Source organism: Schistocerca americana, chromosome 5 (genome assembly GCF_021461395.2).
Source record: "Schistocerca americana isolate TAMUIC-IGC-003095 chromosome 5, iqSchAmer2.1, whole genome shotgun sequence".
In the NCBI taxonomy this organism is placed as follows: Eukaryota; Metazoa; Arthropoda; class Insecta; order Orthoptera; family Acrididae; genus Schistocerca; species Schistocerca americana.
The window spans coordinates 107,733,425-107,751,790 of NC_060123.1; positions in this window are offsets into that span (position 1 = coordinate 107,733,425).

The following is an 18,366-nucleotide window of genomic DNA, read 5'->3' on the forward strand; positions in this document are numbered from 1 at the left end:
CTCCCATACCCTCATGCGGCGAGAGCTGGGAACAAGTAATGCACCAGGGTACATTGTCCAATATGATCGTTTTAGTTTTATGGCTTGAAGAGGCATATTTGCGTGTGTGTACTGACATCCAAATATTTGACCACGGTACACTCAGCGGTCAGTGTCAATGTGATGCTGTACTCTGTCCCCATATGCATCGTTTCAGAAGTGCATTCGGCCTGCAATCGTTCTTATGGATGACGATGCAAGACCACATCGAATAGGGTGGGTGGAGGACTTCTTCGAATGAGTGGATATTCGGCGAGTGGGCTGGCCTGCCACGTCCCTCTCACTTAAATCCCACAGAGCATGTGTGGGGCGCATTGAGAGGACGAACTGCAGCACATCACACGCACCAACGGCCATCCAACAGTTGTCAACTGCCCTGGTAGAGAAATGGTATGCTCTACCACAAGAAGCCCTTACCAAACTTGTGGCCATCATGGAACTACGTTGCAGCGTATAGGATGCTGAGAAGAACAATTTTATGTACAACACATTCGCTCTATCATGTTAGTAAGCAATATCGAAATCGCCTATAGAAACTATCTAAGCAACAGCGGAAGGATTCACATAGCATATAGAAAAGAATTAACAACCTTCGTTGAAATTAAAAGGAAGGGTGGTAACATTAAGAGTGTAAAGGGAATTTTACTGTTAATGCAGAAGAGAAAGCGGATAGGGGGAAAGAATACTTTGAATGCCTCAAGGAGGGGGAAGATTTGTCTGATGTGATAGAAGAAGACACAGAAGTCGATTTAGAAGAGACATGGGACCCAGTACTAGAATTTAAGAGAGACTTGGAGGACTTAAGATCAGCTAACGCAGAAGAGATAGGTAACATTCCATGTTGTTCTACATCTACATCTACACCTACATCCATACTCCGCATGCCACCTGACGGTGTGTGGCGGAAGGTACCCTGAGTACCTCTATCGGTTCTCCCGTCTATTGCAGTCTCGTATTGTTCGTGGAAAGAAGGATTGTCGGTATTCTTCTGTGTGGGCTCTAATCTCTCTGATTTTATCCTCACGGTCTCTTCGCGAGATATACGTAGGAGGGAGCAATATACTGCTTGACTCTTCGGTGAAGGTATGTTCTCGAAACTTTAACAAAAGCCCGTACCGAGCTACTCAGCGTCTCTCCTGCAGAGTCTTCCACTGGAGTATATCTATCATCTCCGTAACGCTTTCGCGATTACTAAATGATCCTGTAACGAAGCGCGCTGCTCTCCGTTGGATCTTCTCTATCTCTTCTATCAACCCTATCTGGTGCGGATCCCACACTGCTGAGCAGTATTCAACCAGTGGGCGAACAAGCCTACTTCCTTTGTTTTCGGATTGCATTTCCTTAGGATTCTTCCAATGAATCTCAATCTGGCATCTGTTTTACCGACGATCAACTTAATATGATCATTCCATTTTAAATCACTCCTAATGCGTACTCCCAGATAATTTATGAAATTAACTGCTTCCAGTTGCTGACCTGCAATTTTGTAGCTAGCTGTTAAGGGATCTATATTTCTATGTATTCGCAGCACATTACACTTGTCTGCATTGAGATTCAATTGCCATTCCCTGCACCATGCGTCAATTCGCTGCACATCCTCCTGCATTTCAGTACAATTTTCCATTGTTACAACCTCTCGATACACCACAGCATCATCTGCAAAAAGCCTCAGTGAACTTCCGATGTCATCCACCAGGTCATTTATGTATATTGTGAATAGCAACGGTCCTATGACACTCCCCGGCGGCACACCTGATATCATTCTTACTTCGGAAGACTTCTCTCCATTGAGAATGACATGCAGCGTTCTGTTATCTAGGAACACCTCAATCCAATCACACAATTGGTCCGATAGTCTATATGCTCTTACTTTGTTCATTAAACGACTGTGGGGAACTGTATCGAACGCCTTGCGGAAGTCAAGAAACACGGCATCTACCTGTGAACCCGTGTTTATGGCCCTCTGAGTCTCGTGGGCGAATTGCGCGAGCTGGGATTCACACGACCGTCGTTTTCTAAACCCGTGCTGTTTCCTACAGAGTAGATTTCTAGTCTCCAGAAAAGTCATTATACTCGAATGTAATACGTGTTCCTAAATTCTACAACTGATCGACGTTAGAGATATAGGTCTATAGTTCTGCACATCTGTTCGACATCCGTTCTTGAAAACGGGGATGACCTGTGGCCTTTTCCAATCCTTTGGAACGCTGCGATTTCTAGAGACCTACGATACAGCGCTGCAAGATGACGGGTAAGTTCCTTCGCTTACTCTGTGTAAATCGAAATGGTATCCCATCAGGTCCTGCGACCTTTCCCCTTTTGAGCGATTTTAATTGTTTCTCTATCCCTCTGTCGTCTATTTTCGATATCTACCATTTTGTCATCTGTGCGACACTCTAGAGAAGGAACTACAGTGCACTCTTCCTCTGTGAAACACCTTTGGAAAAAGACATTTAGTATTTCGGCCTTTAGTCTGTCATCCTCTGTTTCAGTACCATGTTGGTCACAGAGTGTCTGGACATTTTGTTTTGATCCACCTACCACTTTGACATAAGACCAAAATTTCTTAGGATTTTCTGCCAAGGCAGTACACAGAACTTTACTTTCGAATTCATTGAACGCCTCTCGCATAGCCCTCATCACACTACATTTCGCTTCGCGTAATTTTTGTTTCTCTGCAAGGCTTTGGCTATGTTTATGTTTGCTGTAAAGTTCCCTTTGCTTCCGCAGCAGTTTTCTAACCCGGTTGTTGTACCACGGTGGCTCTTTTCCATCTCTAACGATCTTGCTTGGCACATACTCATCTAACGCATAGCATACGATGGTTTTGAACTTTGTCCACTGATCCTCAACACTATCTGTACTTGAGACAAAACTTGTGTGTTGAGCCGTCAGGTACTCTGTAATCTGCTTTTTGTCGCTTTTGCTAAACAGAAAAATCTTCCTACCTTTTTTAATATTTCTATTTACAGCTGAAATCATCCATGGTGTAACCGCTTTATGATCTCTGATTCCCTGTTCTGCGTTAACTGTTTCAAATAGTTCTGGTGTGTTTGTCACTAGAAGGTCTAATATGTTATGTTGTGGTCTTCAGTCCAGAGACTGGTTTGATGCAGCTTTCCATGCTACCGTATCCTGTGCAAGCTTCTTCATCTCCCAGTACTTACTGCAACCTACATCCTTCTGAAGCTGCTTATTGTATTCATGTCTTGGTCTCCCTCTACGATTTTTACCCTCCACGGTGCCCTCCAGTACTAAATTGGTGATCCCCTGACGCCTCACAACACGTCCTACCAACCGATCCCTTCTTCTAGTTAAGTTGTGGCACAAATTTCTCTTCTCTCCAATTTTATTCAGTACCTCGTCATCAGTTATGTGATCTATCCATCTAATCTTCAGCATTCTTCTGTAGCACCACATTTCGAAAGCTTATATTCTCTTCTTGTCGAAACTATTCATCGTCCATGTTTCATTTCCATACATGGCTACACTCCATACAAATACTTTCAGAATCGACTTCCTGACACTTAAATCTATACTCGATGTTAGCAAATCTGTCTTCTTCAGAAACGCTTTCCTTTCCATTGCCAGTCTACATTTTATATCCTTTCTACTTCGACCATCATCAGTTATTTTGCTCCCCAAATAGCAAAACTCATTTACTACTTTAAGTGTCTCATTTCCTAACCTAATTCCCTCAGCATCACCGTTGTTAACTCGACTACATTCCATTATCCCAGTTTTGCTGTTTTATGTTCATCTTATAGCCTCCTTTCAAGACACTGTCCATTCCATTCAACTGCTCTTCCAGGTCCTTTTGTGTCTCTTATAGAATTACAATGTCATCGGCGAACGTAAAAGTTTTTTTCCATTCGAATTGCTAAAATCATTGGCGGAACTATCGTTGCTGTGCAGAATGTATGAGTCTGGCAGTATACAGTCTGACTTTCGGAAAAATATCATCCACACTATTCCGAAGACTCCAAGAGGTAACAAGTGAAAGTATTTTTGCTCAATCAGCTTAACAGCTCATGCATCCAAGTTACTTACAAGCATAATATATAGGAGAATGGAAAAGAAAATAGAGGATGTGTTACAGCATGATCAGTTTGGCTTTAGGAGAGATAAGAGCACCAGAGAGACAATTCTGATGTTGCTCTTGGTAATGGAAGCAAGACTAAAGAAAAATCAAGACATGTTAGTAAGTTTTGTCGACCTGCAACAAGCTTTCGGCAATGTAAAATAGCTCAAGAAGTTCGAAATTATGCGAAAAATAATGGTAAGCTATTGGGAGAGACGGGTAATATAGAACAGTAACTACATCTAACAAGAAATAATAAGAGTGGACGACCTAGAACGAAATGCTCGGATTGAAAAGTGTGGAAGATAGGCATGTAGTCTTTCGCTCCCACTATTCAATCTGTACATCGAGGAAGCTATGATGGAAATAAAAGAAAGGTTCAGGAGTGGATTTAAAATTCAAGGTAAAAGGATATCAATGATACGATTCGCTGATGACATTGGTAATCTGAGTGAAAGTGACGAAGAGTTACATGATAAACGGAATGAACACTCTAATGACTACAGCATATAGATTGAGAGTAAAACGAAGGAAGACTAAAGTAATGAGATGTAGCAGACATGAGAACGGCGAGAAACTTAAAATCAGGTTTGATGGTCATGAAACGGATAAAGTTAAGGAATTCTGCTACTAGGCAGCAATGTAGCCACTGACGGACGTATCAAAGAGGCCATCAGAAACAGACTTTCACTGGCAAGAAGGGCTTCCCTGGTCAAGAGAAGTCTACTAGTATCATACGTAGGCTTTGATTCGAGGAAGAAATTTCAGGGAATATGCTTGTGGATCACTTCATTGTGCTGTAGTGGAACATCGACTAAGGGAAATCCGGAACAGCAGAGAATCTAAGCTTTTGAAATGCTGTGCTACAAACGAATGCTGAAAATTAAGTGGACTGAGGAATGAAGGGACTCTGCGCCGAATCGGAGAGGAATGGAATGTGTGGAAAACGCTGGCAATCATACGACATTCTTAAGACATCAGGAAATGACTTCTATAGTAATAGAGGCAGCTGTAGAGGGAAGTACAGTGGTGGAAGACAGAGATGGAATACATCCAAAAAATAATTGAGTACATAGGTTGCAAGTGGTACTCTGAAATGAAGAGGTTGGTGCAGGAGAGAAATTCGTTGCGGACCGCATTAAGCCAGAAGACTGATGACTCCAGAAACAATAAAACAAACACAAAAAAGCAACAGCAGATACGCGTCTCGCGAGATTTTCAATATTCTCGAGCTCTCTTCGCGTACGTCTCCATCTACATATATATGCTTATTCCGCAAGACACAATTAAGTGTCTGGCAGAACATTCATCAAACCACCTTTAAGCTACTTCTCCACCATTTCACTCGTGAACAGCGCACCGGGAGAACGAACACTTAAATCTTTGGGTGAGAGCTCTGATTGCTCTTATTTTATGACGATGGTAATTTCTCACTACCCGTGGTCTAGGGGTAGCGTCTTTGATTCATAATCAAAACGTCTTCGGTCCCGGGTTCGATTTCCGCCACTGCCTAAATTTTGATAAATAATCAGCATTGGCGGCCGAAGACTTCCGCCATAAGAAGTCAGCCTCATTCTGCCGACGGCCTTGTCAAAGAGGGCGGAGGTGCGGATAGAGGTTCAGGGCGCTCTCTTGTCCTGGGGGTGGGTAATTGCCCCTAAAGGCGGAAGAATCAGCAATGATCAACGACATGAGGACGCAGAAGGCAATGGAAAAAACTGCATTAAAGACACGTAGCGTGTATCCACAGGACATGTGGCCTGTAATTGAAGAAGTGTCATGATGATCTCTCCATTGGCAAAAGATTCCGGAATAGTCCCCCATTCGGATCTCCGAGAGGAAATTGCCAAGGGGGAGGTTACCATGAGAAAAAGATTGAATAATCGACGAAAGGATAACGTTCTACGAGTCGGGGCGTGGAATGTCAGAAGCTTGATCGTGGTAGGGAAACTAGAAAATCTGAAAAGAGAAATACAAAGGCTCAATCTAGATATAGTAGGGGTCAGTGAAGTGAAGTGGAAGGAAGGCAAGGATTTCTGGTCAGATGAGTATCGGGTAATATCAGCAGCAGCAGAAAATGGTATAACAGGTGTAGGATTCGTAATGAATAGGAAGGTAGGGCAGAGGGTGTGTTACTGTGAACAGTTCAGTGACCGGGTTGTTCTAATCAGAATCGACAGCAGACCAACACCGACAACGATAGTTCAGGTATACATGCCGACGTCGCAAGCTGAATATGAGCAGATAGAGAAAGTGTATGAGATACTGAAAGGGTAATCCAGTATGTAAAGGGGGACGAAAATCTAATAGTCATGGGCGACTGGAATGCAGTTGTAGGGGAAGGAGTAGAAGAAAAGGTTACAGGAGAATATTGGCTTGGGACGAGGAATGAAAGAGGAGAAAGACTAATTGAGTTCTGTAACAAGTTTCAGCTAGTAATAGCGAATACCCTGTTCAAGAATCACAAGAGGAGGAGGTATACTTGGATAAGGCCGGGAGATACAGGATGATTTCAATTAGATTACATCATGGTCAGACAGAGATTCTGAAATCAGATACTGGATTGAAAGGCGTACCCAGGTGCAGATATAGACTCAGATCACAATATAGTAGTGATGAAGAGTAGGCCGAAGTTCAAGACATTAGTCAGGAAGAATCAACACGCAAAGAAGTGGGATACGGAAGTACTAAGGAATGACGAGATACGTTTGAAGTTCTCTAACGCTATAGATACAGCAATAAGGAGTAGCGCAGTAGGCAGTACAGTTGAAGAGGAATGGACATCTCTAAAAAGGGCCATCACAGAAGTTGGGAATGAGAAAATAGGTACAAAGAAGGTGGCTGCGAAGAAACCGTGGGTAACAGAAGTAATACGTCAGTTGATTGATGAAAGGAGGAAGTACAAACATGTTCCGGGAAAATGAGGAATACAGAAATACAAGTCGCTGAGGAATGAAATAAATAGGAAGTGCAAGGAAGCTAAAACGATATGACAGCAGGAAAAATGTGAAGACGTCAAAAAAGATGTCGGAAGGACAGACTCAGCATACAGGAAAGTCAAAACAACCTTTGGTGACATTAAAAGCAACGGTGGTAACATTAAGAGTCCAACGGGAATTCCACTGTTAAATGCAGAGGAGAGAGCAGATAGGTGGAAAGAATACATTGAAAGCCTCTATGAGGGTGAAGATTTGTCTGATGTGATAGAAGAAGAAACAGGAGTCGATTTAGAAGAGATAGGGGATCCAGTATTAGTATCGGAATTTAAAAGAGCTTTGGAGGACTTACGGTCAAATAATACAGAAGGGATGGATAACATTCCATCAGAATTTCTGAAATCATTGGGGGAAGTGGCAACAAAACGACTATTCACGTTGGTGTGTAAAATATATGAGTCTGGCGACATACCATCTGACTTGCGGAAAAGCATCATCCACACAATTCCGAAGACGGCAAGAGCTGACAAGTGCGAGAGTTATCGCACAATCAGCTTAACAGCTCATGCATCGAAGCTGCTTACAAGAATAATATACAGAAGAATGGAAAAGAAAATTGAGAATGCGCTAGGTGACGATCAGTAAAGGGACGAGAGAGGCAATTCTGACGTTACGGTTAATAATGGAAGCAAGGCTAAAGAATAATCAAGACACTTTCAAAGGATTTGTCGACCTGGAAAAAGCGTTCGACAATACAAAATGGTGCAAGCTGTTCGACATTCTGAAAAAAGTAGGGGTAAGCTATAGGGAGACACGGTTCATATACAATATGTACAACAACCAAGAGGGAATAATAAGAGCGGACCATCAAGAACGAAGTGTTCGTATTAAGAAGGGTGTAAGACAAGGCTGTAGGCTTTCGCCCCTACTCTTCAATCTGTACATCGAGGAAGCAATGATGGAAATAAAAGAAAGGTTCAGGAGTGGAATTAAAATACAACGTGAAAGGATATCAATGATACGATTCGTTGATGACATTGCTATTCTGAGTGAAAGTGAAGAAGAATTAAATGATCTGTTGAACGGAATGAACAGTCTAATGAGTACACAGTATGGTTTGAGAGTAGATCGGAGAAAGACGAAGGTAATGAGAAGTAGTAGAAATGAGAACTGCGAGAAACTTAACATCAGGATTGATGGTCACGAAGTCAATGAAGTTAAGGAATTCTGCTACCTAGGCAGTAAAATAACCAATGACGGACGGAGCGAGGAGGACATCAAAAGCAGACTCGCTATGGCAAAAAAGGCGTTTCTGGCCAAGAGAAGTCTACTAATATCAAATACTGGCCTTAATTTGAGGAAGAAATTTCTGTGGATGTACGTCTGGAGTACAGCATTGTATGCTAGTGAAACATGGACTGTGGGAAAACCGGAACAGAAGAGAATCGAAGCATTTGAGATGTGGTGCTATGGACGAATGTTGAAAATTAGGTGGACTGATAAGGTAAGGAATGAGGAGGTTCTACGCAGAATCGGAGAGGAAAGGAATATGTGGTAAACACTGATAAGGTGAAGGGACAGGATGATAGGACATCTGCTAAGACATTAGGGAATGACTTCCATGGTACTAGAGGGAGCTGTAGAGGGCAAAAACTGTAGAGGAAGACAGAGATTGGAATACGTCAAGCAAATAATTGAGGACGTAGGTTGCAAGTGCTACTCTGAGATGAGGAGGTTAGCACAGGAAAGGAATTCGTGGCGGGCTGCACCAAACCAGTCAGTAGACTGATGACCAAAAAAAAAAAAAAAAACTTCTCACTACGTTGGTGTGCGCCAAGGAACAATTTTCTCACTCTAAGGAGAAAGTTCGTATATGAAATTTCATGAGAAGTTACTGCCGCAGCGAAAAACGCTTTGGTTCAATGACTGTCATCCCAATTCGTGAATCATGTTCCGTGGAAGTCTCTCCCCTGTTTCGTGATAACACAAACAAGTCCCCCTTCTTCGAACTTTTTCGATGTCGTCGTCAATCCGATCTGAAGTGGATCCCAAACCGCATAGCAATACTCCAATACTCCAGAAGACGGCGGACAAGCATAAATGTAGACCTGCTGAAATTTCTAAGTGCTCTACTAATAAACATCAGTGTTTGTATTGCTTTCCCCACAATATTATCTATATGATCGTTCCAATTAACGTTATCAGTATATTAGTATATTAGTATCTGGACTAAAGCTCCTAGAACCGCACGGCCACAGCGGCAGGTCAACATCTAGAATCTTGTCATTTATCGTATTACGTAAATTTAGTGGTATCTTTTTAGTGCTCATGTGTGTCTCTTCACACTTTTCGTGATTTAGAAACAATATTGCACTTTTTGTGTAATACAGATATCTTGTCTAAATACTTCTGCATTTCGCTTAGATCATTTGATGAATTACATGACGGTAAATGAGAGCATCATCTGCAGACAATCAAAAAGGATGTTGAGATTGTCTCCCAGTTCTTTAATGTGAATCACGAACGACAGAGGGCCCTATAGCACTTCCTTGGGGAACGTCAGATATTAGTTCCGCTTTATTCAATGACTACCTGTCATTAATTACGAAATGTGACACTTCTGACATGAAATCACGAATCAAGTCACACAACTGACAGGATACTCTATGGGCACGCTATTTAATTAGATGTCGCTTATGACGAACGGTGTCAAAAGTCTTCTGGAAATCAAAAAATATGGAATTAGTTTGACGCTTCTTGTCGATAGCACTCATTACTTCGTGAGAGTAAAGAGCTAGTTGTTTTTCACAAGACCGATAATTTCTGAATCCATGGACGCCTCTTGTCGATAGCACTCATTACTTCGTGAGAGTAAGGAGCTAGTTGTTTTTCACAAGACTGATAATTTCTGCATCCATGTTGACTTGTCAATAAATAGTTTTCTACGAGGTGATTCATAATGTTCTATCACAGTATAAGTTCCTGACTAAGCAAATCGAATTTTGTGATATGGAACTGTGATTCAGCGGATTACTTCTATTTCCTTTCTTGATTACTGATGTGACTTGTACAACTTCCCAGACTTTGGGTACGGATCTTTTCACGAGCTTAAACTATTAGTCTTACAAGGGGAGGCCGCCCATTGTGAAATTCAGATTCGGTTCATACTGCGCATAATAAAAGCTCATGGCCAGAGGTGTAATGTGACAAAGCACCAAGATGCACTTCTCAGTCATTGTCGAGAAAATCGACAGTTAAAGAAGCCATTGCAGTGAAATACTCTCTACGATTAACGATCTGCTACAGAATCGTGGCGCAGCGGTATGCGCTCGGGTTCGTAATCGGAAGGTCGCCGGATCGAATCTCGCGCCATGAAACCTTTTTTTTTTTTTGTATTTGTTTTTTGTAATTCAAATGTATACACACACACACACACACACACACACACACACACACACACATATATATATATATATATATATATATATATATATATATATATATATATATATATATATATATATAAATTACCGGCAATCAGTTGCAACAATTATGCACATAATAAGATGTTGAAAGTCGTTTGTCGTGGAAAAACTGTCGACTTCGAACATCATTATGTTTTCCGCAAACAAAGTTGTATTTCACATATGTTATTAATTGTCTTCATAATGTTTACCACGTATAGTTAACGGAAGACGTAGAAACGATATTCCGAAACGAATACGTATAGTGTAAGTCAAACGTTCGAATTAGAATAGAGACTCCACGAACACAAATTGTGCTTTTTTAATCGAAACATCAACTCCACAGACGATTGTATAAAAGTCCAATCCATCGTCCACTGCCAATTGTCTTCTCCGATTTTTGCCGATATGAGACGATACGCGTGGTATGCATCAAACCTGACTAACGATGGAACAATTTTTCGGAATGTCAATCAGGTGTGTTTCCCAACATATAATTTAAAAAACATTTGTTCTTGTAAAAACGCATCGTTTATCAGATGTGCTTGACGTCGTGCTGTTTTCTGCTTTCCATGTTTCTATGATAACTATCACTCTGGTTCGTGCGATACTCCAGCTACTTCTGGTCACTAATTGTTAATTATGTGCGAGTGTATACCGAACTTTTCAGTAAATTGTATCCACTTGAATACTATTTGTGATATTGTGTTTTATTTCAAGTATTATTTTTCCACGACAAACGACTTTCAACAACTTATTATACGCATAATTGTTGCAACTGATTGCCACTTATATATATATATATATATATATATATATATATTTGAGTTACAAAAAACAAATAATAAGAAAAAGTTGCGTGGCGCGAGATTCGATACGGCGACATTCGGATTACGAACCCGAGCGCTTACCGCTGCGCCACGACGCTGTACAAAATTATTAATCGTAGAGAGTATTTCACGGCAACGGTTTCTTTTAACTGTCGATTTTCTCGACAACGGCTGAGAAGTGCATCTTGGTGCTTTGCCACATTACGCCTCTGGCCATGAGCCTCTGAAATTCACAATTGGCGGCCTCTCCTTGTTGGACAAATATGAGTGGGACACATTTTGTGGGAAATTTAATGCAGTTTAATTTTGTACTGCGACATTTTTATGCGGGAGTTATTCGAGAAAGCTAATAGAGGTGGTATTAAATTTGTTCTGTCCGGGAAATCATTCGATATGGGGATACAGTCCATATGAAGTTCTTTTATTCAGAATCAGTATCACCCCTCAAAGGCTGTACCTGACCTCCTGACTCACGCTGTGTATTTAATTCACATACATAGCAGGCTAACTGGACCTAGGGCTGTCCTGGAGGCGTTGTTCCTTGTATTAATCTCCTCCCCCATATTTCACTGAACCCTGTATTACAATGGCCAGTGTCTGGCGTCCAATACAGTGTATCTCCATGGACACGTCAAACATCAAATAATCAGCGTCACTGTGAAAGTTTTCAATAAAATTTGTGCCCTCTTCACTTTCGCCTACATTCCGTGCTAATGAAGATACCTGTAATAGCCCCACAGTTCAGCAGCCTTAAAATATCACTTCCAGTACTCTCTGAAGCCGAATTTTTAAGCCTTTATTCTAATGCGGAGGTTCTGAACACGTTTTTATTCACCTTATATTTTGAGAATGGTCTCTTTCCACTAGAGTTCGTGATCATAAATAACAAAGACTCTTTTCGGGACATCCAGATCATTTGGTAAAAACGTTTGGCGTTTCAAGCGTCCTAGATTCGATGCAATTACGTATGGATGAAATAGGCTTTTCGACAAATCTGCGAAGATTAACATTAATGCTTATTCACATCTTAGCTGTTTATCTAACTGATGTGCTACGCATTTCACCGGTTGAAATTGGAAATTTAATCTGGGGTAGAATGAAATTTGGAAGGTGAATGTTGATCTAATACACATTAGCTGTCCGTAGAATAAAGCTGAATAAGTCCATATAAACGTTACCTCTTCCATGCACCACAGTGTTAAAATTGAGAACCACCCATAACACTAGATAGCCCCCTCTTTAATGCTAGGACATTAAAAAGAAGAAATGTTCGCCAATATCAGATCAAAGGGAGAAGGTGAAAATCATTCGAAACTTGCCGCGGAATTTCGAATGATTGAACAACTTTATAGCGACATCTGAAGACGATATGCGGTGGAAGTACTGTAAAAATTGTGTTTCAGATGTATGAAAGCTATAATTTAATTTTTGTTTTCCTTTTTCGCTATAACTCAGTTTACAATTGCTGATATACTTGTTACATGTGAAACTTGTGTTTCAGATCTATGAGAGCTATAATTTAATTCTTGTTTTCCTTTTTCATTACTAACTCAGTTTACAATTGCTGATGTACTTGTTACAATAATAGTTCAAAAATGGTTCAAATGGCTCTGAGCACTATGGGACTTAACATCTATGGTCATCAGTCCCCTAGAACTTAGAACTACTTAAACCTAACTAACCTAAGGACAGCACACAACACCCAGCCATCACGAGGCAGAGAAAATCCCTGACCCCGCCGGGAATCGAACCCGGGAACCCGGGCGTGGGAAGCGAGAACGCTACCGCACGACCACGAGATGCGGGCTACAATAATAGTTCATTAGTGGTTTCCATACTTTAGAAAACAATTGTATCACATAACATTTACTTTCCGCTGCTAGAATCACAGCACCTTGGAATGTGACATGTCGAGTAGCGAATTTCAATATTATTCCTGTATTGGGACTTATTATGACAAACATTTCTTGAACTGCGGTACTGTCACCGTAGTCGAGTCACGCTTTATGTAACAAAGTTACTCTAAGAGAGAGAGGAAAAAAAACGGCACAAAACGAAAGAATTATCCGAAAGGGCCGGATATCAGTAGATGCGATGTATATGTACAGACAAACACATGATTACAATTTTAGAACAAAAAAGGTCGGATATTTTATTCAGGAGCCGGCCTGAGTGGCCGAGCGGTTCTACGCGCTACAGTCTGGAACCGTGCGACCGCAACAGTCGCAGGTTCGAATCCTGCCTCGGGCATGGATGTGTGTGATGTCCTTAGGTTAGTTAGGTTTAAGTAGTTCTGAGTTCTAGAGGACTGATGACCTCAGAAGTTAAATACCATAGTGCTCACAGCCATTTGAACCATATTTTATTCGAGAAAAAGAGCTTCACAAGTTGAGCAAGTCAATAAGGCATTGATCCACCTCTGGCCCTTATGTAAGCAGATATTAGGCTTGGCATTGATTGATGGAGTTGTTGGATGTCGTCCTGAGGGGCACCGTGCCAAATTCTGTCCAATTGGCACATTAGTTCGTCAAAAGGACCCTCCCCATAATGCCCAAAACGTTCTCAACTGGGGAGAACTTGCTGGCCAAGGTATGATATGGCACGCACGAAGAAAAGCACTAGAAACTCTCGTCGTGAGCGGGCGGACATTATCTTGCTGAAGTGGAAACGCAATATGGTTTGCCATGAAGAGCAACAAAACGACGAGCTGAATGTCGTCGACGTACAGTTGTGCTGAAAGGTCTCCGTAGATGACAACCTAAGGGTCCTGGTTTGAAAAGAAATGCCTACCCACAACGTCAGTCCTGGACGTATCCCACCGCAGTTCGAATCTTCTCAGACACGCCTTCGGCCTCGAATCCCACTTACCGCAGTAGAGTAGTATGCAGTGTTGAGTCCCGCCTTAAACCGGACTCCGTTGACCACCATTCACCTCTGTGCAACAGACGTAAATTATTACGTCCGAACACTTATGAACGCGCGGAGCTTTTACAAATTTCAGTCCAGGTAATCTGTATGTAATAACTCTGAGTTTTCGCCTTCGACAAGCGAGAATGTTTCCCCAAATTCGTACTTAAAAAAGTTTCAATACCTTAAAATCCTGATGCACTCATCACTCAACAATATGCCTAGTTCCTCTAGGTATTGGGGAAGACTTACTTCAGACAAGATGGCCGCTGCTTATTTAAGCCTTCACCTGTTAATCCGAAAATTAGCACCGGTGTTGTTCCCATGCAAGGAACATTTGTCTTCCATGAAACATACGTACAACATATGGAATTAGCTTTCAATTTTCTCAGCTTTCCGATGTTGTCTTTAGTTTCCTGCTGAGTTTGTTAGTTTGCACAATAATTAAAGTTTCCTCAGTGTAAAGGTTAGTTAACGATATCGTGGTGTTTTCAATTTGTAAACATATAGGAGTAACACATTTATAGATAGACGCCTTGGCCTAATTTACTATGATGCAGCCACTTTTATCAACTTAATTTTATTTTGTGAGAGACAGAAGGTTATACGGCCGGAACATATTTTCTCGCATAATGGTTAAAGTATATAATGTTTACAATAGTTTTCAGCACCAAGTTATGATAGAGCTCGCCGAGCTCTATCCACGGGCACGTTGTTTATCAAAGTCATCCAACACGTTGGGAAGATTTAAATTTTTTAAGTTCGTTTTATCACAAAATATTTGTCAGTGAAACTTCTCCTTTGAATGTAAAGAGTGACAGTGTTGGAAAAACTCTTACGTTATTTGATTTTTAAACAGCTGAGCAAAACTCATCGTACAGTGTTCTCTTTACTTAATTTGATCATCACTGAACTGACACACAATATTTTTAAGGCGATACAATTTGACTTTCAATAATCCCTACAACAGAATGGCCCTTCATGAATCACTTATCTCAAATCTTCGTTATTGGAATTATTTCAATACAGCGAGCGCCAATACTGCCAGCTAAATAAAAGTTTCTAACCACTGAAAGCGCTAACTACTGATAGGCATAGTTAGCAAATGAAAGATTTGTATAGAGAACAAACAATGTATTTACCATAATATCGTTCGAAAGTCATACTTTAAATGTAATTTTGTGACATCCAGCTAAACAAATTTCCTTTTTCTGACGGACACACGTCCAGATCGTCCGCTCATTGTAACCTCTCAAAACTTTGGAATATCTCTCCCCACATCCACCACTGCTGGCGGCTCACCTCCAACTGCCCAACGCTACGCGCTTTTCGCATCCAACTGCCCAACACTACACAAGCAAATATTCCAACAATGGGTACAACCAGCCACAGACTGCACACAGCGCTGTCAGAGATTTTCATACAGAGCACTGCGTAGCGTTACCAACATAAAAACCTAAACAGCCTACTTACAATAGGTAATGATTTCAAAACTAAAAGTTTAATCTGAAGGGGCGTTCTGATGCACGTTATTGTCTTATTTTTCTTCTTTTAGATGAATGCTTGGTTATTCCACAGCAGTCTTGGAACAGTTTTCATAGACTAAATCCTGTTTGCAGGCATGGTAACCTTTAGTTTCCGGTATGGCAGCCAGCCCCTATCTAGCTTTCTCCAACGCCCAAGCGTACATGGACATTTCCACTGATGTGGATGCAGCATTTCTCATGCTACAGGGTCCACCTGATCACGGAGACTTTAACAGCATTCTGAGACACAAACTAGCGAACTCACTGCTGTGAAAACCCTTACCGTTTGACCGTCTGAACACTAGCGCCCCTAGCGACGAGAAAGCCAGCCGTAAGATTAATATCTGATTTTTTTCTACTTCATTAATGAAGTAGCTACTACATTTTTGCATACCAAGCATTACTAAACGATCAAGGAACTTCAAAGATCTTTAAATAAACGTAAAAGAGCCAAATCTCGCTGATTCAGTTATATGCGCTACACCTTACTCTTGAAGTAGTACTTCCGAATATATGTACAGCTACTGCTTAGCCCACTAAAAGCAAGAGGACATGAACTTACACTTTTTGTATAACAACATTTATTTCTTTCGTTGTCCATTCTTATTGCGATATGCAGTTTCCTAGACACATAACGATTTTGAGTGGATATAAATTACTCGATTTTCTAATACACGAATATTTTAGTAAATATAATTTCTTCCGCATCAAAACCAAATGCGTTAAGGATTCTCACAGTTTGAAGGTCAGATCTAGCCACAATAGTGGAATTAGTTTTTTTTCTGTTTTTGGTGACAGTTTTATTGATTTCGGAGTTTATTAACACGTCTCCGTAGTTTTCCCTTCAGTTACAGTTGTTGTGACTTTTTTGGTGGGCTCAGTAATGTGTGTTCTGCATTCCATACAAGTTTCCTACGTTCCATATTCACTCATTTGGCTGTAAGTGTAGTGAAGAAAACTTTCAGGTTGTTGAATACCTGTACAACGTCTTTCTGCAAAAGATCAGGGCTTCTACTGTTTACTTATTAATTTTTTGGTCTCAAAGGAACACCAAAAACTCTAGTAAATTTTTGTAGGTTACAAGATAACATTTCATAAACTACCCTATAATGTACTGTTGCATACCTTGCATGCCCTGTAAAACCAAAGAAAGACAAACGAAGTGTTGTTGTATAGAGAGTGCCGATTTTTGCAGTACTATATACGGTACCTATTGTAAAACTTATGTTACAAATCAATATAAATGATACTATTCGCAGGCACCCGAAGTGTCACGTTATGTTCGCTCGGGGCGCTGCTGTCGCATTGTATAACAAAAGTGAGCAGGAGTGTCGTATCCGCATGTGTTAGATTACGCTTTAACCCTGTCTGACGAGCTGAGTGACTCAGATGTGCCGCCATCTACTAGCCAACACCGGGACTTTAGCGCGACGGCCTCTGCGTGTAGGCTTGCACGACCAGCATGCTCCATTGTGCTGTCAGATACGTCGCGCGCATTGTAGGGTCTCTCTCTAAAAGTTCTCGCTTGCAGCCGTATCTGGCTGCAACCTCGCACACCGAGTGTCAGCTCAAACTGTTCTTCCATGCTGAATGTCCAGTACAATGACTGATGAGAAGGGCAAATGAAATTTTATTCAGGACTGAGACTCAATCTGGATTTTCTGCTCATCATGTGCAGACGCCTTAATGATATGGATATCTGAGACCGCCTACAGGCCTGTCACAAGCCATCATTGCCATTAATGTCTCCGCTTGTGATTTAGGAACTGTGGTGAAGATAAAAAGTGTATTTATAACTACTTATTTCACCTCGTAGTCATATACTTCTTTGTTAAAGCGAAAGCAACTTACCACTGTGATCGTGTATTAAGCAACTGCTTCTTGTAGAAGCAAAAAATGTCTTACGTACACACAGTAACGTAATAATCTTCGCTGTTTCATACTGTGTAAGGTAAGTACTTACATGACAATAGTGTTACATATGCTGAGGTAACAAAAGATATGGGATACCTCCTAATATCGTGTCGGGCTTCCGTTTGTCCGATATAGTACAGCATCTTGACGTGACATGAACTCAACAAGCCGTCGGAATTCCCCTGCAGAAATACTGAACCATGCTTCCTCTACAGCAGTCCGCAAGTGCCGAAGTGTTGTCAGTGATGAATTTCGTCCCCGAACTGACCTGTCGATTTCGTCTCATAAATATTCCATGGCGTACACGTCGAGCGATCTGGGTGGCCAAATCATTCACTTGAACTATCCAGAATGTTCGTGAACACAGTCTCGAAAGTCTGTGGTCCGGTGATATGACACACTTGTTTGGGAACATGAAATCCGTGAATGGCAGCAAATATTCACCAAGTAGCCTCGAACATAAACATTTCCAGTCAATGATAGGTTTAGTTGGAACACAGGTCCTAGTCCATTCCATGCAAACACAGCCCACACCCTTGTGGGATCACCACCAGTTTGCACAGAGCCTTGTAAACAACTTGGGTCTGTGGAGTATACGCCACACTCGAACCCTACCATCAGCTCTAACCAACTAAAATTGGGACTCTTCAGACCCAGGCACTCGTCTAG